General features: G+C 38.8%; 1 protein-coding gene across 2 annotated transcripts in view; it reads left to right on the forward strand.

The window, feature by feature from the left end:
• The window catches only part of LOC124550991 (double-strand break repair protein MRE11), a 149,551-nt gene that overhangs the window by 108,295 nt on the left and 17,129 nt on the right, over window positions 1–24,127 (forward strand). The window lies entirely within an intron of this gene.

The following is a 24,127-nucleotide window of genomic DNA, read 5'->3' on the forward strand; positions in this document are numbered from 1 at the left end:
GGACTCAGGTCGCTTTCTTCTAGCTTGTTAACAGTGTGTAGATAGGTCTTGGAAGTAATATTCCTTAATTACAGTTTGACCTCCAGGCACCCGATTCGTGTACACAATCCCACAGGTGTCGAAAAACACAATTGTTGTCATTTTGAATTTTGATTTTGACATTAAAGCATTCTTTTGGTGAGTTGAGGCTCTTCCAGTTAGTCTCCGTATTGCAACTGAAAAACCAGAATTCGTCACATTATTACTTTTTGATAAATTTTGACTCTTTGTTTATAGTTTTCAGAATTTCAGCACAAATGATCATTTGAGGCTCTTTCTGTCCGTGCATCGGGTTCTTCGCCCACATTTTTGAACAAAATTCCTTCATGTGGGAATGTTTGTGTAAAATCTGGCGATCTGTTCCTTAGTTGAATCTTACAATATCAGCGATTGCACTAATACCCATCTGTTGGTCTTTATGGAATAAATCTAGTGTGGTCCCCCCCACCCCCCCCCCCCTCCCCCCCACCTCCCCCATAGCTTGTTGACACTGACAGTCTTCCTGGCCATGACTCACTTTGATCTCTTCCTGTCCCTCTTTGACTGCTTAAATTACCAAAAAACTTGTTTGTACGTGAATGATATTCATCACCATGAAAGGGGGTACCTTCTCTCCTCCCCAAAAAAGTAATTATTTTTTAAAAGCTATATATTTTCAAATTGTTTACAAAACAACCTTATGCCCTTCAAAATACTCTCGCTTACCATTAATACATTAGTCACACTGGTGCTTCCACTGTTTGAAACATGTTTAAAAGTCATCTTTAGAAATGGCTGACAAGTCCTCGCTCTTTTTTCCTTCATTGTTGTCAAATCGGTGTCCTTTCATGTTCCTTGTCGTGTATGGAAATAGGAAAAAGTCACACACAGCCAGGTAATGTGCATGGGAAGTAGAACCATGCCATTTTAGCCAAAAACTGCCCTAACAGGGATGGTTGTGTGTGTGTGTGTGTGTGTGTGTGTGTGTGTGTGTGCAGGTGCATTGTTGTTGGTGGAAGAACCAGTCCACTGTCTGCCACAAATCAGGTCTGGACTGAGCACCAAGATAAACCCACTAATCTCTGACAGTCGATAAATTGTCTGTCGATGGTCTGTGAGCACGAGCTCTTGAATTTTTTCAATATTTTCAACCATTTGGGCAGTTGACGGATGTTCATAACGAGGTTCACCGTCAGTCGACATATCGCCATTTTTAAATCGAGCAGACCACATCTACACTTGAAGTTGTTTCCAACATTAAGGCACTTACAACAGCATTTTTACTGAGTAGGAAACAAAGTTCACAGCTGCCACCACAAAAAAAGAAACAAGAATTAAACAACGCTAGCAAAAACAGTCACTGCAGATGAAGATAACAAGCCAGATCTACATCACAGGTGGCACTGAACTGACAATGAGTTGTGCTTTGCACGCCTAGCAGCAGAAGTGCGTACTACAGAATCTCCACATGTGGCAGAGTTACTCCTGTTTTTTTTTTTTTTTTTTTTTTTTTTTTTTTTTTTTTTTTTTTTTTTTTTTTTTTTTTTTTTTAGGGTGCCCCCAAGTACACTTGTTTCAACAGGGAAAGAGCCTCTGTGCTGGCCTTTCCAAGTTTTACTAAAAATTTCACAGTAATCTATTGCTCTTTCAAAACACTAATGGTTTTATGGATGGGATGCAGGTATGCAGTCTAACACAGACAAAGGACACAGCCTGACTGAGGGGTCAACAGGTGAATGGGCAGAGGGAATGGAAAGGGGAGAAATCACGTGACTTGTCAGTATGGTGTCTGACCTCGTCCCTATCAAAAAACAGTCTGGTAATTTTTTTCCAGCTAAACCACATACTTATGAGCGTTCACCAGTTTGGCTTATCTTTCACACAGTTGTAGTACATTCTGAGAAGTAGCAAATGCTGCTGTAATAGAATATGCTTCTCAAGCCTTTCCGAGAAATTGAGATCCTGAATTCTGTGAGCCTGTCAAGGACCATACAACAATACCAGCTGTTGAGCAGTGGTGTTAGTGTGACCTTCTATGGCAGGGGACCATGAGTCTGTCTGACCCTACTTCTTTCCAGTCTCTCTCTCTCTTCTCTCTAATCTCTCACCAAACATCAATGGGCAACTCTTAGCACTTAATATCTACTGCCGGACCATTACTCTGGCATAACAGTAATTTGGTTCACGGTTCACCGTGTAGAGTTACGAATAAAAATCAGAGATCGACATTAGGTATCTGAATACCAACAGTTTCTTATAAATTAAGGGGAGTTGGAATGCCCTATCTCGCCAATGTTAAATTTGCTAACTTTGTGTACCTTTTTCTTTGGAACTATTATCTTCAGAACTTTGAAATTCTGGCAGAGGTTTTCAGCATATATTGTGAGCCCACTGAACTAGAACCAATGTTTTCTTTTTGTTGGTATAGTATTTATGAATTTTTTACCATTAAGCCATTTTTTATTGGAAAAAGTATAACATAAACTTCCCTAGTTCAGAGAATAAGCCAGTTCTTGTCATGATTCTAGTTCAGTGGCCTCTTTGAACTGTTTTGCAGCATTTCTGAAAATTTGAATGTTGTTGGTTGAGTGGTTTATGAGATAAAGGTACATGTAACACTAAAAATGTCAAATGCCAGAAAATGCGATTAAAGTAATTTATTATGAAAATTCACAAATACCTTTTATTCTATTATCAAAAGTGTCCAGCAGAGTAATCAGGGTCATCTTCTAGTTCTTCTTCTTCACCTAGAAGCTTTCTTCTCCTTGCTGCCCTTGCTTTTTTTGTATTAAATTCAGCTGCATACTGAGCCTTCCTTACTCGCACGCTGTCCAGAAGCTGAAGACCTCTGATGGTGTTGATACCAGGAGCAATGCCGAGCCTTGCCATGACCTTTAGCCTACCCATATGACCATCATTGAATGAAATAACAGCATCACTGACTCCCCATTTCAATGTTTTTATCCCAACAAATACATTCTTAGGTACACGAGTCCAAATGAGGTTGTTGAACGACTCGTTTTGATTCTGGGTACAACCATGAAGACATTTTCGCAGAAGATCAGGATGCCCCAAGTCTCTATATATTGGTTTAATTACTTCCATAACAGCCAATGGAATATAATTTTTATGGTGATAAGGATCCCCAGTAGCTTGAGATTTTCTATAATTGCACCATGACTGAGGACCATCTGGACAAGCAAAATGTTGAGGATTATCATCAGTTGATGATCGATGTAAATATGTGGCCCATACAGCTTGTCTCATTTCCTGCAAATTATTTGCATTATTTCTTATTGCCATACCATAGTATTGTTGTAATTCATTTATAATTTTATCTGACAGGCGACCTCTAATGGTTTTACCATCTGACAAAATTTTGTCCTTCAGATTCTGTTTCAGTTTCCTTAGACGAGTGCCCATTCGTTTCTGAACATGACCGACACATTCTAGTTTAGTTATTGTCTTATTGACATATGGCATGGATTCTGTAACACTTTTGTATGCCTTGGAGTCCCCATCTCCAAGGAATTTTGTGTAAAATACTCCCCGTTCTTTTTCTGATCTGCTAAACATTTTCACAGCAGCGGCAGCCTCCATGCCTCCACTCGTACCTTCATAATTCTTGCTACATATGTGAGCTGCTTCTATCTTACCAGATGCACAATGGTAACAATGTTTAGTGAGCACTTCATAGTCCAAAACTTTACCGCTGTCCACACTAGTAACAGTAGCAACAGCATTTTTGGATGTGTGACCCCTTTTCTGCCAGGTTCCATCAAAAGCAACAGGGATATCTGGGTTTCCTTCATTTATATATTTTGCTTCACTGGCAGCAGCTTTCATTGATAAATCTGCTACAGACTGAACAGCATCTCCTATCACTTCAGTGTAATTGTCAATTTTAGCAGGTGGAGGTGGAAGATTCATTATGGCACAAAATGTTTGAGCAGCAGTATGTCCTTTACCAATTGCTCTCATTGCATACATTAGCCTGATATTACTCTCAAACAAATTGCTACTGCATGTTTTAGAGCTCCAAAAACAGGTCTCATTTTCACAACTGGCACAAACTATAGCAATTTTGCAGGAAAGTCCTATAGATTTTGTTATGTTCATATCAAAAGAACCTCCACAAAGATTACAACACAAACATTTCTTCATAAACTCAGTAAAAACAGGAAAGTCGACTAAAACATATTGTTCATTAGAAGCTTCATCTGTAATTTCACTTGCACAGTTTGATAACTTCTTTTTTGATGCACTGGTGGGCGTGTCTCCTTCACACATCTCAGCTGTACAAACGTCAGAACTTTCACCAGCATCAACAGGTGCTGAAGCAGAATCACTTGAACAAACGTTATTTGTAAATCTATTACCGCGAAACTTTCGCTTTTTAAATAATGATGCACTCCTAGGCATCGTAGAAACTACGCACTCACCACTGAAAGTCAAAACAAGACAGATAACAAACTCCAAATGAGCGACAAACTAAACTCGAGGCTCAAAACAAACACTCACAGATCAAAAACTGAACAATAAACACAGCTAGTCGTAAAAACAATGGTACCTATGGAAGGATCAAAGATTCTACAACTGAAGAGTGAAATCCACAGCCTTCTATATGTAATGTTTTCGGAAATGCGAAGATTTAAATGTGTACAAATCACAAGATGGGTAACTTTGCTGGGCGCACATGTAATTTTGAAAAATTAAATAAAAATACTTCCAATTGGAATTTCTTAACAAATTTTGCACCATTTTAAGCAGAAAATTTCAAATTAAGTTATAAGGTTAAAAACTGAAAATGTGAATTTTTTCCATTTTCCGGCATTCCAACTCCCCTTAAGGGATTTGAGCAGCCCACACCACTTGCTGCCATACTCCAGTGCCTGAAGTGGGAACTGACTGCCCAACTGCAACCCGCTAACAATGTGAGCCTTACATCAAAGGCTCTGTGGCTGCTCATTTGTCAATATGACAGTCGCACCAGTGTGCTGTGAATATTAAAATTCATATGTTAGTTTTGGGCAGTAGCCTTCACATACAAATAGAGAAACATAGTTGGAGGACTAATTTATCTTAGTTCAGACAGTTCGCACCAAAAATTTGTAAATTATATACATGAATGTTCCTAGTGAATTGAAATATCTATTAGCAAAAACTGTATCAAAATCCCTACAAAGTTTCTTGGGATAAGCGTTCCTGTGTAGGCAGAAAAAGGCTCTAAGTGACTTTAATGCACAAGAAGGAGAACGTATCTATTTATGTATAGATTCTTTTGTCTGGTTCCCCCTAGCCAGTTATGCAACTGGGAGAAGTGGCTATAGTTTAATGTGGAATCTGTAACACATTTAATTTGTGCTGAATCCATATCATTGAGAGATGATTGGTAGGTTAAAAATAAAGAAAAAAAATTCTTGGTACTCCTGGGGTTCTGATCCACGATGTTTCCAGTGGACCATATTTCTGACTTTGATTCTGCTCTTAAAAGTGCCATCTACAGTTTAACATGGAATTCGAACCATGTTCTGCTTCTGGCTAATGTCCGCGTAATACAGAGGTGAATTTTAGGTGAAAATACAGTGAAAAATCCACGGTCCTGTAACTTTACATTCTTTACTGTGCTAATTCGGCATTGGTAGTTGCGCCTCCATTGAATCTGGCTGGAAACTAGTTGTGAATTAGGCTATTTTAAATAATGTGTCCACATGAAGTTCACAGTTTAAATACTTTAATTGCACTTTGACGTTGGGTCACATTCTGTTTATAGCCAGATTATGTCTCATCTAACATAATCTATGCCCAGCTAAATGGTTAGTCACGTACTACATTCGGTTGGTGTCCCATAATGACGACAATTGTTCGAGCGCAGTAACCTAACGAGATGTACTGATTCACAATAATTAATGTGTGACAAGTAAACCATTAATACGTTCACGGGTTACACTGTCCTTCCGAGTAGGTAAGTTGTATCATATCAACACAGTAGACGATCATTATTGAAGTTTGCCAAAGTCCATAATAATAATTACATATTTACTGTCCTTACTGTCCTGTTAATCACCAAAAACGCTCGCTGGATTGCAAAATGATCTCTCGGATACAAAATTTAGAGAAAACCTTGTACCGTGTACTAGTTGTAATTTGTGTTAACTTGTCTGCAAACACTGTGCAGTAATTTTGGCCACAGACCTTGCTCGCATCATAACCTTTTGCTGACTGACTGAAATGACTCGCAACCACCTCTGTTTTATAAGATTACAATAATTAGAATTACATTTAGCTATTGTTCGCTGGAGTTTTACAAGCTACAGTTCAAAATTAACATTTTGGGTTAACTGATAGTGGAGAGAGATTCTTCTGGATGTGAACTTTTAGGTATAACAATAGTTGCTATTTACTTATGCTGTCTAGTTTGCCAAAATATGAGATTCTATTGTGATAACAATGTTTGGACTAAGGATGCTGATTACTGTCAAACTAAATGAATGCAAGATTTTCTAACATATTTTTTTCGCTAGCTGCATAACTAGCATATATATACTTTTGATTTACTTTATTAGGAAGTTAGCAATCAGATATGTGTTTACATATGAACAATGATTGAGAAGTTCTGTGATACTGATATTCGTAATTAGCATGGTTTTTAGGTAAACAAATTATATTCATGAGCTCTTATTAACCAAAAGAATGTAATGGATAATAGAGTTAAGTTGGCTAAACCTTCAGTTAATATTGAAGATTTTCTTACTGTGCATCTGTTATAAAAATAACACTATCGAAATATTTGCAAAAGCAAATTGTGGGTGGGGGTTGAAAAGTATAATGGGGAAAGAATCCACCTTGTTTCAATTTGACCGAGAATTGATGCCGTGACCTTTTCATTTTCGAGCACTCACTTTCTTGGTAGACCACTGGGCACAACTCGGATTGTGTTCAAACTTTGCTGTTGTCTGGAGTTGCAGCAGCTGTACTGTTTGATGGCAGTGCTGTTGTTTTCACAGTGGCAGTGGACTTCATCATAGTTCAGCCAGATTCCATGAAATATATGTAAAATTATACACACAATCTTCCTTGTCTATCAAAAGCAGATCAAAATCCTTCCCATTGTTCCTGAGATTAGCCCAGAGATACAGACAGAAGTGAGCAGGGGACTTCAATTTTCTTGTATGACTTCTCTACAATACAAATATGGACACATCAATAAAATAATCATTTATCTCATAATGATTCCTTATTGCATCTTGGTTAAACCTTGCTATCATCATCATCATCATTATTACTCTCCAAAGAAACAAGATTTATTGTAGTGATAAAAGTGTTGAGTGGAAGACAAATGGGGGGGGGGGGGGGGTACGGAAAAAGAAAAGATGATTACAACATTCAGGAGCTGTAAGGACAGACTTGTAGCCTGCCGCCTTAGCTGGTAGTGCCGACACCACTGCTTTTCAGCTGTCACTCTCAAATGGCATTAGACAGGCTCTTAAAACTTTGTACCTCCGATTTCTCAGAAATGCCAAGAAGCACGTACTGGATCACCTATTACATCTCACGAGAGAAGTGTGGGATCTCAAACACTCATAACCAAACAAAAATGTGCTTTGAATATAAATCGCTCATCCTAAAAATAGTTGTAGTGACCCATTTGCATGCAAAACAGCATGTCTTACCATGAGATGTATGTGAGTAATCACATATTCGAGGTGTAAAGAGAGGATTTTTGACATTGGAAAGCAACAGAGTATCATTATAATAGGACCAAACCCACAAATATTTCAGTGTCATGACTTACTGCTATATTTTGCTCTGCTTAAAGTGATTACACTGTGTGAACAACTGACATGATAGTGCTGAATTGGTGAAATCAGAATGGAACGGAACAATATACCTTCCCATGTTGAGGTACAAGCATATGTTAGAGTATTCTTGGTAAAAGGCAGGTTATGACACTGACTTACCAATGTGAAAACTTAATTGATATGAATATAATAGAGGGAAACATTCCACGTGGGGTGTGTGTGTGTGTGTGTGTGTGTGTGTGTGTGTGTGTGTGTGTGTGTGTGTGTGTCTATATATATACGAGAGAGCGTTGGTCTGTTGATAGATACAATAAAACACACACACACACACACACACACACACACACACAAATTTCAAGCTTTCGCAACCCAAGGTTGCTTCATCAGGAAAGAGGGAAGGAGAGGGATAGACGAAAGGATGTGGATTGGAATCACTCCTTACCCTCTCCCTTAAAACCCACATCCTTTCGTCTTTCCCTCTCCTTCCCTCTTTCCTGATGAAGCCACCTTTGGTTGCGAAAGCTTGAAGTTTGTTTGTGTGTTTTTTATTGTCTCTATCAACATACCAACACTCTCTCATTTGGTAAGTTACAGCATATTTGTTTCTTTTTTTTTTTTTTTTTTTTTAAATATGAAAACTTAATTGGTATGACATTTGAGATTGAGTTGCCTGAATCCAGAAGTGAAGTTGAATGTGAAAAGTTCATGTCAGTCAGATGTGCATGTTGTTCTGTTCCACTTTTCTTTGACCACTTCAGTGAAACCCCACATCTGAACTTTGAAGACCGAATAGCTGTGCATCTCTGTCAGGACAATACAAAAAGTTTGTTGTTCAAATAACATAATTATTTTAAGCAAAGGTAAATATAGCAATAAGTAGTGACATTGAAATATGTGTTTTTGGTCATATTATAGGGTGTATACAACCCGGGAGATCCGGGAAAAACCCGGGATTTTTTTTTTTTATAATTCCAGGAATTTTTCGTTGTTTTAGTTTTCAGTTTAATTTTTGTAATTTTGACTGTAAGAACTGATACTCTAACAAAGGATATTACTGTACCCCGCTATTACATAATAATACTTCAACAATAAAACATAAACAAGAGAAAAACACTTAAATTGCAAAGGAAATGCGCTATATACGATGACACACACAGTGCTCATGCAAGCGTCCGCCAACTGCAAAATGTGTCAAAGGCTTTAGGAAGACTATGCAATGCTTCAAAACAACAAATTACCTCTGATGAGTGTGAAGTCACAACTGTTTACATTAGATTCGTTTTAGCAGTTAAGAGCGGGCTCACGCTGCGCAGTTGAGTTGCGTTTGAGTAGTAGATTCTCCTGCTTCTGGCTACAGGAACGTGGCTGTTGGCTGTGCAAGCGGCCGCAGCTAGATGCTACCGGGAAAAGGAGGCGCCAAATTCATATTCTTGAGGGGGAAAAAATCTTGTTTCACAAAGCGCCTAGCATTCGGCACACGTTTGTTGATCGGTTATTCGTATGATTTTGAAATGCGTCCCTGCAGGTTTTTGAACATTTTTTGAACACATTTTAAGTTGATTTCTGAATGAATCATAAGTTGATTTTTGAATGCATGCATAGCGTACATGATGTGTCTGTCAGGAGAATTGTTGTCACATCTAGAAATAAGCTTTCCGCAGACAAAAAGGGATGGGGCTATACGAGCTGAGTGGAGTAAAGCCGAACGGATGAATGCCAACCGCTGTCTGATTATGTGGTTGATTGGGCTTGTGAATGATCAGAGTTGTTATAATTACTAGAGAAATCCATAAATTCGGACTACCAGAATGGAAATAAACGACCGACAGGAATAACAGATGAGAAAGATTATGTGTTATCTTCTCGGTGTAGCCAAGGAAATGAAATTTTGACAGAAAATTTTTGGCCAGATCGCTACACTAGTAAGGACCAGTAGTACAGTCCCCGGCTAGTGGAAAACGTGTTATACAAACGCGTAATAATGCCTAACTGGAAAATAATCTCGGGTTAACTAAACCTGTGATTCTGGCAGGTTTAGTGAAGTTAATTGGCTAACAAATTTTGAAAATGGCAGGAATAACTTCAGAATTGGTGATGACAAGATTGTTTGTTTGAACAAGGAAGGAGAAGAAACAGGGACGTCACACAAGTTATGGAAGCATAAGACGATTCCAAATTTATATAAAAATTTTGTAATACTACTTTTCGATCTCATACTTGAGAAACTGGTGCGTATGAATGAAATGTGAAACTTATTTCATAACATAAAGCTTTTTGCTTGTAGTAGGCCTAATAGGCATTTGGTCTTGGTACTTCGTGAATTATATTCTGTCGTGTTATAAAAATGGCAATTTGTGCCAAAACAGTCTCGTTTATTTGATGTGTGTGTTACAAAATCGCTGCCATATTAGAAAGGCTTATTTTGTTTTATCTGACAGACAGTGACAAAATAGACGTAATCCGATCGAGAAACCACACCAGTCTTGGGTATTATTTGTGTCAACAGCTTTTTCCGTATCAGATAACATTATTTCGATTTTTCATGTAGCAAAACATTTGATGAACTTTGATGAGGTAATAGATTCTTTCGCAGAAAGGAAAACATGCCATGTAAAGCTGTAGCAAGATTATACAGGAAAAAAATGCTAAGAGCTAAGGGTTGAAGAAATGTGTAATTTCTTGCTTATCTCTTGTCTTTATTGGATTTATGTATCCTATATTTAATTTTACGTCACACAAAACAGCAAGTTATTAGCTAATAGGCAATGAAGAGTTCAAATTTTCTGAAGAGTTCTTGTTATACAGATTACAAATAATCCCATCCGCTATTAATTGAGAGATTTTTTTAAAGAGGCGCAGGCTGTCAAACAGGTCAACTGGGAGGAGGAGAGGCACCACAGGACATTTCAATTTCCACTGTCCTGAATATAGTTTGATGGCATCCATTACAAAATATACTCATTTCAATTCCACAGAGCGAAATACAGTGATGTGCAGTAGAAGAATGCTTTATGAAGAGGTGTGGCACTGCATTTCGGCGTACTTAAGACAAATAATATGTCCTAAATTTCCTCGAGCACATATGTTTTATATTTCAGGCTTTTCAGAAAGAGTGTGCTACAAGATGAATTTTTTTTGAAAATTCGATTTTTTTTTTTTTTAGTATTAACCCAGTTCACAAATATCATAGATCCGGGGCTGATGCACGGAGCAGTCAGAGTTATATTGGGTAGTCTCCACGTGACCTGTATTAACATTTGGTGATTTTGCTGTTTTCCCTTTGTTTACTCTCATGTCAAATGAAAACAAAACGGATATCTGTGGCCAGGAGCTATCAAGTAAATTAAAATACATGAACATAATTATGGAAGGCTAAAATATGTCATTAGTTTCAGATTTTATTTTATTTCCACCTTTCTGGCAGTCAAGCATTAATTGCCTTGCAGAACAATGAAATTATTTTTGTCTGTTTGCTACAGAAATTTGACTTTTATTAACCTCTTCCGCAGAGGCAGTCAATGTATTTGAAACGAAATGTTTAATTCCACAGTACTGGCTAGTTTAAACTGTTCGCTGCATTTCAAGTGCACGTTTTCATTAGCACATATGGCATTATACCATAATAAAGAACCAAACTTAATGCAGTACTGGTGCTCCAAGAAAATTTACATCTTGGAAACCACACTGAAAAGCTTAATATCAGGTCGAGGTCTACTTCATTGGGTATCTGGACATACGAATGTGCATTTTAAGTATGCACTTTAAATGTGCAAATTTTAATATGGTTCACGAAATTCCGATGCTCTTGGAGTGTCCTGTGATGTCTTGTTTTATTTATGACATAATGTATGATCTTTCAATGTTGTACATGTATGTACATACAGGCTTCGTATGTCATGATAGCTGCGCAAGCGCGGTGGCACCTGTTATCTGCACTCTCTGGTAACTGCTGATACGAACCTATTTCTAACAGGTCGCGGGAAAATACTGCGAATAGCAGTTTGGAAAGTGTTACTTTCAAAGTAAATATCCTTTTACGTAAGTTGAACTATGTGCAAGAATGTCCCACGAATTTATTAAATCGCAGTGCGTTTGACTCTCATGTAAAAATCAGTTCTTTGATGACCAACCATTTAGAAGAATTTCGAAGCCTGAAGATCAGACATTTATGTCATTATTAAAAATTTTACTGGGACATTTGTGTGATATATCTTAAAGTATAACAAGCGCAAAAAAGATCAACATTATATGCAAAAGCTTAGCTTCTCTTGCAGCTTATTAACCTTAGAGACCAATATTATATGTGAAAGCTTTGCTTTTCTTGTAGCAACACTATGTATATTAATTTAAACTATTAACTTTGCCTGTTTGTGTGTTCATGCTACTTAACAGCGATGTTGGTGTTGGCTGACCACATCACGTGTCCTATGGTCTGAATATCCGCTGTCATCGGCCGGCGAGATCACGTGACATGAGCTATTACTGGCTTACAAAAGCGCATTGCAATCTCAGTTTCAGTGATTCGGAGACTAACTTGTGGTGTTTGTCAGAATTCCAATGTGTACTTTCGTAATACGAAAATATGCAGCGTACATGTTGCTGCATGTCAAAGATATTTTCAAAACATGTCTTTCTCCACAAGTTTTGCTTTCTAAAGTCCTGGGAAATTCTAAGCCCATGTATAAAACCATAAACATTCAAAGGATTGATAAGGGAAAATATACTGTCACTTAATACGGAAAAAGCATGTTTTCACCCAGGAGAAAGTGTATTTTTAACCAGGAAATCCGGGAATTTTTTTTCCTTGTTCGCGTATACACCCTGCTGACGCACACAGTGGTTACGGTTACTGCAAGCCACACCACAAGTTGGGAAACGGGGCCAAATTTCTAGTAGTTTACTGTCGAATTGAGATTTTCACAAATGTTTTATTCGTATCTTACAAAAACTAGCAGTACAGCAATAAACAGCCTTTTAAACCCGCCGCTAACGGCAGTCAAGTAATTTATAGCAATACAACAATTTTTTAAAAAAATTAAAAAAAAAAACACAGAAGCTAGCAGTACGGCAATAAACTACCTTTTAAAACACGCCGCTAACGCCAATCAAAGTAATTTATAGCAATACAACAATTTTTAAAAATTTAAAGAACATTAGTAAACAGGCTACTAAAGTAAATACAGAACTTTGTTAATAAAGTACGGTGAAGTAGTGAAGCTACCAACACCACCATTAAAAAAATCAAACAGGTCTCAGCAAACACACGATTAATGGCAATAAAAGGAATTTACAAAAGGAGGAATTTAAAAAAAATTTAAACAAAAGTGTCCTGGAATATCATTAGAACATAACAGATATGACGGACCCGTGTAAGGCGGCCACAGATTGCCCACTCAGGGATGCTCAGGCTAGACAGAATACTGACCAATTTAAATATGCCCATAAACACAATTGTCACTCTCAGGCTGGTCACTGCACCGACTTTTGGCCAGCGAACACTTTTTATTAGATGGCTTAACTTGCTGACAGAATTAGAGCTAACCTCATGCAAAGAAACATTACACCACAAAGTCCTGAATGAGCAGCCAGATGATCAACCAACAATAAGCATGAATTTACTCATAACCCATGACAGAATAGCGAAACAATTAAACTGCCAATACCACACCTCCCATCGGACAGTAACGAGAGGAGGAGGAAAGATCACGGTCTTCAATTACACCGGCGCCAGGGACAGGAAACCTGGTTGCCGGAGGCCACAAGGCAGAAGAGACGCTGGTTACACAAAATTATTACTTAATGATTAAACCTTCCACGAACTTAACTTGCAATTGTGCTCGAACAGGCAGTACACGACCTCCGATGGCAAGGATCCACACATCCGACCGCGCACGCGTTGCCAGCGTACCCAACACGCCACGGTCACCTGACAACACGCTCTGTCACTGTAATTCACGTCTTCTCTGCAACGTTGACGGGTAGTGACCGCTCCTTCATGTTAGGTGTCTCCTTTTAAACTCCAGTGTTGAAACGGAGGATTTAAAACAGCTTGTTAACGTCCCACCAAGACGAAATGAACAGCAACTACTCGTGGGGAGATTCTGTATACAACCAACATGTGGGGAGCTCTTCCGTCAACTCGACCTGCTCGTTACACACAACCGACATACATCGTGTGGCGACTCAGTACAACCGACCACGCCTGCTTCGCAGTGGAGAGCCACACTTCCCATTCCGTGTCCACCACACTCTCTCTGCTCGCAACGCCCCTGCTTCTGCACCACCACACGAGGTTACAACTGGTCAAAGATCTCTTCCTCCATAGCAGTTTCCCGGAAGCAAAAACGCAGATATCGATAGTGGAGGGAAAAGACAACCAGGCAGCCACTTAATGACAGACAACATATCAAACAAACATGTCATGGGAAGAAAAAGAAAACCAATGCAATGTAAACACAAGGTGTAGCATGAGTCGATACGTGGCTCACCTGTATTACATCAAAATTTTGTTTCTGCACATTGCCAAAACTCTGTCTTGTAACTCGAATAGATAATTCAAAAGTCTCTTGCTGTAAGATGCACAGTTAAGCATGTTTTCATGTGGTCATGAGTGTTCCAAGTCGCACACTTTTCTGGTCACTAATGTTTCTTCAACAATATGCATTAAGGGCAGCGGTTTGTTAGCCCATGGTCTCGAGCGTTTCGGTGAGGGAGCCATATTTTGTCCTAATCACATTCAATTTTCTTGCTAGGTGGTCAGCAAAGTTTCTTTATACTGTTATGTATACAGTATAATGGCAATGGTGGTGATACAATGGTGTGAGTGACCTTGGAAAGTTAGATGTATGTACAAAATTCATTACAGTTGATTCCTGAGTCAGTTTTGAAATCTGTATTATTCATTAAATAAGTGTACAGTTTCTTGTATTTTCTTACAAAGCTCTTGTGGAGTGATTTTATTTTGTGTATGAGGAAAATTCGTCTGGCATCTTTTATACCCATGATCTATTTCTTCTTTCTTGGCCTAGATTTTGAAATAATAAATTTTCGTCTCACCACTGCATAATGAGGAGGGCCAAACTTGATTTTCTTTCCTTTGCAATTGTATTCTTGATATACGTGCAACAGCAATACATTACAACTAATACACTTTTTCACACCCGTGATAAATTAACTTCTTCTTATTATTCATAAAAAGGCTTTTGTTTATAGTTATTCCCATAATGTTCATGAGAAACAGCTCAAAACTTGTAATGTAAAGCTTGTAATACTTCATATGATACCACGTCTTTTAATGTGGAATAAGCTACAGTGTAATCCAATTCTAATAATTATAATTACATGGCACTCAATGTTTATGACCAAAGCACTTAAACAATCTTCTGATTTAATAAAAGTAAAATTTAAAATATTATTTTTTGTTTTTCTTTCCTTGCATACTTATTATTGGCTGACATTCTAGTGTTCGTCAAAAAGAATCGTATAATTGTAGAAGTTAGCCTCCAGCAGATATTTTACAATTGAATAAAAATACGCTATATCTTTTCTTTGCCCCTAAGGTGTGGGATGCTCTTCATTAGGCCCTTATAAAGCCTCTCCTGCTTGGGTGGCCCCACTAGCAGCTACAGTACCAGCATAGCCTTCAGCTTCATCGAGGTGTGCAAACCCTCACACACAGCACTGAAGGTGCCTTTGATAAGGTGAAATGTGAGTCAGATTGGTGACCTGTTGAGTGTATTCATTGTGGTGTTTGGCAGACGTTATGGAATATATTGTTGATTTTGTTCTTCTTGATCCTTCACTGTGCTCCCCTTGGGCTCTTCTTGAAGTCATGCTCCATCTGTACTGTTGCTAAGCTTCCATAAAATAAAGTAAGAAGTCCAGTTTGAATTGACAACGCAACATTCTCAAATATACATCGAAACATATTTTATGTACAGACCTTCCATCACTGTAAAATTTGAACCATAGTCATTGTTAACAGGGTGTTTTTCTATTTTCATTTCCAAGCAAGTATTTCCTCTCGTGAAGTTGCTGCAATTGCCATTCCATGTTGAAGACGCATGTCATCCCTCAACAAGACTTGGCACAACCTCTAAGCAATATCTTTGCTTTTACCTGTGACCTCTTGTGTTATAGTTTTAATTCGCAAATTTCATGCGGCAGTAAGAAGATTTAGGGATGTTCGACGTTCATTTGGAGGGATATGTATTGCCAAATTTCCCCCACTTACCTTAGACGAATGATCTCTCTGTAAACATATACCTATAAATACTGATAGATTACAGAGCTTCCTGTATGTACATACCATTGTTTTATCTTGGCAAACATTGGAAAATTAATGACAGCATTATTATAGTCAAAGTAATGTAGGTATACCTTGGTACTCAGTGTTTATCACCATAGATATCTGAACATTAATTGCCTCTACAATATAGTTGGAGCAATATATCTGTACCTTTCCACCTAATGTTGCTTTACAGTGACAAATATTTTAACATTAATGGCAATTATTTATATGGATAGTAATTGGCTTTGATGCTAAGGATACTAGAAAGAGTCTTCAAATGTAGATCTCTCCTAAGGAATAGGTCTGGCTACCCTTTCATTTCATAATGGGTTTTATTTTTGTCTTAAAATTGATCTTGGTGAAATTACATTCTGAGTACTTAGAAACCTTAACCTTTTATGTAGCTAGAATGAAATTTTCACTCTGCAGCGGGGTGTGCGCCAACATGAAGCTTGCTGCCAGAATACAACTGTGTGCCGGACCGTAACTCGAACTCGGGACCTCTGAACACTTGCCCGCAAAAGGCAAAGGTCCCAAGTTCAAGTCTCGGTCCGACAGACAGTTTTAATCTGGCAGAAAGTTTTGTGTAGCTGTTTCGTCCTCTTTTTACATGTATTATTTCAAGTTCAGAAACTTTTTGTATATTTAAATTTTCCTACTTAATCAACTTTCTTAACCTTCTACAACTCAGGACACACTGGTTTTATTCTGGAAAACATTGGAATAATTCTCAAAAATTAAATGTTTCGTTACTGTCAAACTTAAATTATATTCCTTTCACTTCTTTCCTCAGATACATTTTATTCTAATTTCCAATCAGTGTTCCTTACTTTCTTCATAGAGTTGGTGTCCCTATATCCAATATTGTCCACTTTAGAACTGTCTTCAGTGACGAGTCTCACTTTGAACAGAGCCCCAGTGACCGACAGAGACTTGTCTGGAGACGTCCCGGACAGTGGTACGATACCATCCTGAGCGTCGCCCGTCATATGGCACGACAACCAGGAGAGGTGGTCTGGCATAACAGTTCTTTTTGTAGCAGGACCCCTTTGGTTGTCATCCACAGCACCCTTACAGTATAGCAGTATATCGGCTATATTCTTCGCCCTAATATTTTGTTACATTTAAGCAAGATAATGCCTGATTGCACATGACGAGAAATTCTCTTTCTTGTTTACGTGCTTGCCAAACCTTACATTAACCAACAAGGTTGCTGGATCTCTCCCTGGTTGTGAACATTTGGAGCATTATGGGCAAGGCCTCCATCCATCTTGGGATTTTCACGATCTAACGTGCCAATAAAGACACAATCATAGAATTTATCGACCTGGAGAAAGCATTCAGCAAAGTAAAATGGTGCGAGATGTTCAAAATTCTGAGAAAAATAGGCGTAAGCTGTAGGGAGGGTGCATGGGGGCTTAATTAAAAAGAAATAAATGCAATAACTTTAGTAGCTGAGTGTCCGGTTATGAAATCTCGTAACCGGTTGGCCCTGAGTAATATTAGGACGCAATCTGACTGCATAAAATAAAAATAAAGAATGACAAGAAATTTCCGTTAACACAATTAATTAAGTCCCCTGCAACTATAAAAGCTACGAAACAACAAAGCACAAGTGTAACTGTTCTGTGTGTGGTAGTGTCACTCAACGTACATGTATCTGGCATGGTTCTTCCTCAATACGACAAGATATTTTAAACACCTTAACTTTTTTTCATCAGTCTATTGACTGGTTTGATGCGGCCCACCACGAATTCCTTTCCTGTGCTAACCTCTTCATCTCAGAGTAGCACTTGCAACCTATGTCCTCAATTATTTGCTTGACGTATTCCAATCTCTGTCTTCCTCTACAGTTTTTGCCCTCTACAGCTCCCTCTAGTACCATGGAAGTCATTCCCTCATGTCTTAGCCGATGTCCTATCATCCTGTCCCTTCTCCTTATCAGTGTTTTCCACATATTCCTTTCCTCTCCGATTCTGCGTAGAACCTCCTCATTCCTTACCATATCAGTCCACCTAATTTTCAACATTCAACTATAGCACCACATCTCAAATCCTTCGATTCTCTTCTGTTCCAGTTTTCCCACAGTCCATGTTTCACTACCATACAATGCTGTACTCCAGACATACATTCTGAGAAATTTCTTCCTCAAATTAAGGCTGGTATTTGATATTAGTAGACTTCTCTTAGCCAGAAATGCTCCGTCCGTCATTGGTTATTTTACTGCCTAGGTAGCAGAATTCCTTAACTTCATTGACGTCGTGACCATCAATCCTGATGTTAAGTTTCTCGCTGTTCTCATTTCTACTACTTCTCATTACCTTCGTCTTTCTCCGATTTACTCTCAAACCATACTGTGTACTCATTAGACTGTTCATTCCGTTCAGCAGATCATTTAATTCTTCTTCACTTTCACTCAGGATAGCAATGTCATCAGCGAATCGTATTATTGATATCCTTTCACCTTGCATTTTAATTCCACTCCTGAACCTTCCTTTTATTTCCAACATTGCTTCCTCGATGTACAGATTGTAGAGTAGGGGCGAAAGGCTACAGCCTTGTCTTACACCCTTTCTAATACGAGCACTTCGTTCTTGATCGTCCACTCTTATTATTCCCTCTTGGTTGTTGTACATATTGTATATGACTCGTCTCTCCCTATAGCTTACCCCTACTTTTTTCAGAATCTCGAACAGCTTGCACCATTTTATATTGTCGAACGCTTTTTCCAGGTTGACAAATCCTATGAAAGTGTCTTGATTTTTCTTTAGCCTTGCTTCCATTATTAGCCGTAACGTCAGAATTGCCTCTCTCGTCCCTTTACTTTTCCTAAAGCCAAACTGATCGTCACCTAGCGCATTCTCAATTTTCTTTTCCATTCTTCTGTATATTATTCTTGTAAGCAGCTTCGATGCATGAGCTGTTAAGCTGATTGTGTGATAATTCTCGCACTTGTCAGCTCTTGCCGTCTTCGGAATTGTGTGGATGATGCTTTTCCGAAAGTCAGATGGTATGTCGCCAGAGTCATACATTCTACACACCAACGTGAATATTCGTTTTGTTACCACTTCCCCCAATGATTTTAGAAATTCTGATGGAATGTTATCTATCCCTTCTGCCTTATTTGACTGTAAGTCCTCCAAAGCTCTTTTAAATTCCGATTCTAATACTGGATCCCCTATCTCTTCTAAATCGACTCCTGTTTCTTCTTTTATCACATCAGACAAATCTTCACTCTCTTAGAGGCTTTCAATGTATTCTTTCCACCTATCTGCTCTCTCCTCTGCATTTAACAGTGGAATTCCTGTTGCACTCTTAATGTTACCACCGTTGCTTTTAATGTCACCAAAGGTTGTTATGACTTTCCTGTATGCTGAGTCTGTCCTTCCGACAATCATATCTTTTTCGATGTCTTCAAATTTTTCCTGCAGCCATTTCGTCTTAGCTTCCCTGCACTTCCTATTTATTTCATTCCTCAGCGACTTGTATTTCTGAATTCCTGATTTTCCCGGAACATGTTTGTACTTCCTCCTTTCATCAGTCAACTGAAGTATTTCTTCTGTTACCCACGGTTTCATCGCAGCTACCTTCTTTGTACCTATGTTTTCCTTCCCAACTTCTGTGATGGCCCTTTTTAGAGATGTCCATTCCTCTTCAACTGTACTGCCTACTGCGCTATTCCTTATTGCTGTACCTATAGCGTTAGAGAACTTCAAACGTATCTCGTCATTCCTTAGTACTTCCGTATCCCACTTCTTTGCGTATTGATTCTTCCTGACTAATGTCTTGAACTTCAGCCTACTCTTCATCACTACTATATTGTAATCTGAGTCTATATCTGCTCCTGGGTATGCCTTACAATCCAGTATCTGATTTCAGAATCTCTGTCTGACCATGATGTAATCTAATTGAAATCTTCCTGTATCTCCCGGCCTTTTCCAAGTATACTTCCTCCTCTTGTGATTCTTGAACAGGGTATTCGCTATTACTAGCTGAAACTTGTTCCAGAACTCAATTAGTCTTTCTCCTCTTTCATTCCTCGTCCCAAGCCCATATTCTCCTGTAACCTTTTCTTCTACTCCTTCCCCTACAACTGCATTCCAGTCGCCCATGACTATTAGATTTTCGTCCCCCTTTATGTTCTGTATCACCCTTTCAATATCCTCATACACTTTCTCTACCTGTTCATCTTCAGCTTGCGACGTCGGCATGTATACCTGAACTATCGTTGTCGGTGTTGGTCTGCTGTCGATTCTGATTAGAACAACCCGGTCACTGAACTCTTCAGAGTAGCACACCCTCTGCCCTACCTTCCTATTCATAACGAATCCTACACCTGTTATACCATTTTCTGCTGCTGTTGATATTACCCGATATTCATCTGACCAGAAATCCTTGTCTTCCTTCCACTTCACTTCACTGACCCCTACTATATCTAGATTGAGCCTTTGCATTTCCCTTTTCAGATTTTCTAGTTTCTCTACCACGTTCAAGCTTCTGACATTCCACGCCCCGACTCATAGAACGTTATCCTTTCGTTGATTATTCAATCTTTTTCTCATGGTAACCTCCCCCTTGGCAGTCACCTCCCGGAGATCCGAATGGGGGACTATTCCGGAATCTTTTGCCAATGGAGAGATCATCATGGCACTTCTTCAATTACAGGCCACATGTCCTGAGGATACACGTTACGTGTCTTTAATGTAGTGGTTTCCATTGCCTTCTGCATCCTCATGTTGTTGATCATTGCTGATTCTTCCACCTTTAGGGGCAATTTCCCACCCCTAGGACAAGAGAGTGCCCTGAACCTCCATCCGCTCCTCCGCCCTCTTTGACAAGGCCGTTGGCAGAATGAGGCTGACTTCTTATGCCGTAAGTCTTCGGCCGCCAATGCTGGTTATTTATCAAACTTTAGGCAGTGGCGGGGATCGAACCTGGGACCAAGGACGTTTTGATTATGAATCAAAGACGCTACCCCTAGACCACGGGTCACGCCATTTACAATGAACTAATTGAAAAACCAGAAATACTATAATTGCACATAGAAGCCAGAATTACAAGTCTAATACATGAACACGAGCCAGATGCTTTGTTGACTGAACCTGTGACCAAGAGACATTGTCATTAAAGAAATGTGAAATAATTTTTTTTTTTACCTCTATATATATTGACAACAAATACACTGTGATCATTGCAACATCTTCCATCTATACATTACACCAACCGAACACCATCTACTCTCTCGCCCGACAGAACAACTACTGCACTCGACATCCTCTGAACTAGTACTGCTCTCGACATCCTCTCAACAAGTACTGCCCTCGGCAACCTCTGAACTACTACTGCACCAGTGAAGGCGGCAGAATAATAATCTTTGGCGCAATCTCTGGCGCTGTGACTCAGTGTAGCCACCTTTTATATGCCCCTCCTCCACGGGCTAGAATTTGATGGTGTTTTGCCAGCATTGGTGGTGAAAATACCATCAAATTCGTCCAAAAAACACAGACAAAAATAAAAGATGATATTAATAAGTAAATATCACAGAACTAAATAAATTTTGCCTTTGCGCTGACCCTTCAATAACCTAATATATAAAATACAGTAAGGAATACAAATGCTTGCATACATGTGATTTTACATAATAGTTTACACAAGTATCATTTGTCAGAGTAGTTAAACAATTCAATCAACGGCACCAGCAATGACGAATAGGAGCAGGTAAGAGTCCCATAACATTTCATAAACAGTAAATACACAATAAATCAGTTTCCACAAATATTCACATAAAATCTTTTCAGTAGTTCAATAAACAAGTAGCACTCCTCAGAGTAGTTGACATTTCCAACAGTGGCACCCAGTAATGGTCAACAGGTGCAAATAGCAGTCCCATAACATTTCATCAGCAGTATTTAAACAGTTCCAACAGTGGCACCCAGCAATGGCGAGCAGGTGCAGACACCAACAAGTGACACTATCTCAGTAGCCGTAGTTCCATCAGTGGCACCCAGTAATGTTGACAGGTGTAGACAGCAACAAGTGACATTATCTCGGTAGAAGCAGTTCCATCAGTGGCACCCAGTAATGTTGAACAGGTGCAGACAGTAGCAAGTGACATCATTTCAGTAGAAGCAGTTCCATCAGTGGCACCCAGTAATGGCGAGCAGGTGCAGACAGCAACAAGTGACATCATGTCAGTAGAAGCAGTTCCATCAGTGGCACCCAGCAATGGCGAGCAGGTGCAGGTAACAGTCCATAATATTCACCAGCAATAATTACACAGTTCATCAGAGTTCCTCAGCAGAAATTAAACATTTCCAAGTGGCACCCACCAATGTTAAGAAGTGTAAGCACGAACAACAGTTCGAATGCACACACAATTGCTTTTACAAAATTATTATCAATGCTCTTACACTTAACATAAAAATTATAATAAACACACAAATGATACCAGACAATTGTCATATTAACTATTACAAATACACAAATATCAATAAACCTATAATATTTATGGGTGTCAGTGCAAGCCACAACAAACAAGTAAAATAATATTTAGGAGGTAGGTCGGTACTAGTTATTTGGTATTAGGAAAGGAAAACACACAAAACACATCACTCATCTTTCATCCACATATTAAGTACTATTGTGTAATTGAATAGTGTTAACTGTGTAAATGCAATTCTGTCAAAATTTGATGTTCAACTTGTGTATCAAGTAGTAGTGGCAACAGGGTATAACAGTCAATAATAGTTAGTCAACGTCATAGTCACCATGTCAAGACCAATGTTTGCCAAGCCAAATCACAATGTACGGTTGCTGAAAAACTGTCAGTGTGTCAAGATATGCATATACTTCCTCAATACTGCTTATTGATTTAACAAAGTGTGTGTGTGTGTGTGTGTGTGTGTGTGTGTGTGTGTGTGTGTGTGTATAGACAATCTTCCTTCCACTGGAGTGTTCTAGTCTGCCATTTTCATTCTTCTTCTTCCATATAAACCAACAAAAAAAATATGCTCCTCACTTACTCCACCTCTTATCCACCAAAACTCCAATAATCATCAACATCACACAATCTCAATACTTCATTAATACCTCTTCAATACGTCGATACGTATAAACTTTATCACCAATATCATTTCACTTCCATAACAACTCTTTCCTCTAGTCAGTCTCCTCGAACAAATACAGATAAAATCCTAGTGCAAACTTCAGTTCATCATCCCATACAATTCGAAGACAGTGTCCACAAACAACCTCTGTGTAATCCACCTGAGCCAAATCTTCTACTCAGTATGAATTATAAAATACATTTTGGTTACCTTGTCCATCATAAAATAAAAGAAATGCATACATGACCTCTAACAGCCTTCAGTTTGAATAACTTTCAGTAAGTAGGTGCGAGTACGTAGTATGAATGACCACATAAGACTCATCATCATCATTTAAGACTGATTATGCCTTTCAGCGTTCAGTCTGGAGCATAGCCCCCTTATAAAATTCCTCCACGATCACCTATTCAGTGCTAACATTGGTGCCTCTTCTGATGTTAAACCTATTACTTCAAAATCATTCTTAACTGAATCCAGGTACCTTCTCCTTGGTCTGCCCCGACTCCTCATACCCTCTACTGCTGAACCCACGAGTCTCTCGGGTAACCTTGCTTCTCCCTTCCTCCTAGGAACCCAGTCATATGCCTTTTCTAGATCTATATAGCATAGATACAATTCCCTGTTCCACTCATAACACTTCTCCATTATTTGCCGTAAGCTAGAGATCTGGTCCTGACAACCTCTAAGAGGCCTAAACCCACACTGATTTTCATCCAATTTGTCCTCAACTAATACTCGCACTTTCCTTTCAACAATACCCGAGAAGATTTTACCCACAATGCTGATTAAAGAGATACTTCTGTAGTTGTTACAATCTTTTCTGTTTCCATGTTTAAAGATTGGTGTGATTACTGCTTTTGTCCAGTCTGATGGAACCTGTCCCGACTCCCAGGCCATTTCAATTATCATGT

Source organism: Schistocerca americana, chromosome 9 (genome assembly GCF_021461395.2).
Source record: "Schistocerca americana isolate TAMUIC-IGC-003095 chromosome 9, iqSchAmer2.1, whole genome shotgun sequence".
Classification (NCBI taxonomy): domain Eukaryota; kingdom Metazoa; phylum Arthropoda; class Insecta; order Orthoptera; family Acrididae; genus Schistocerca; species Schistocerca americana.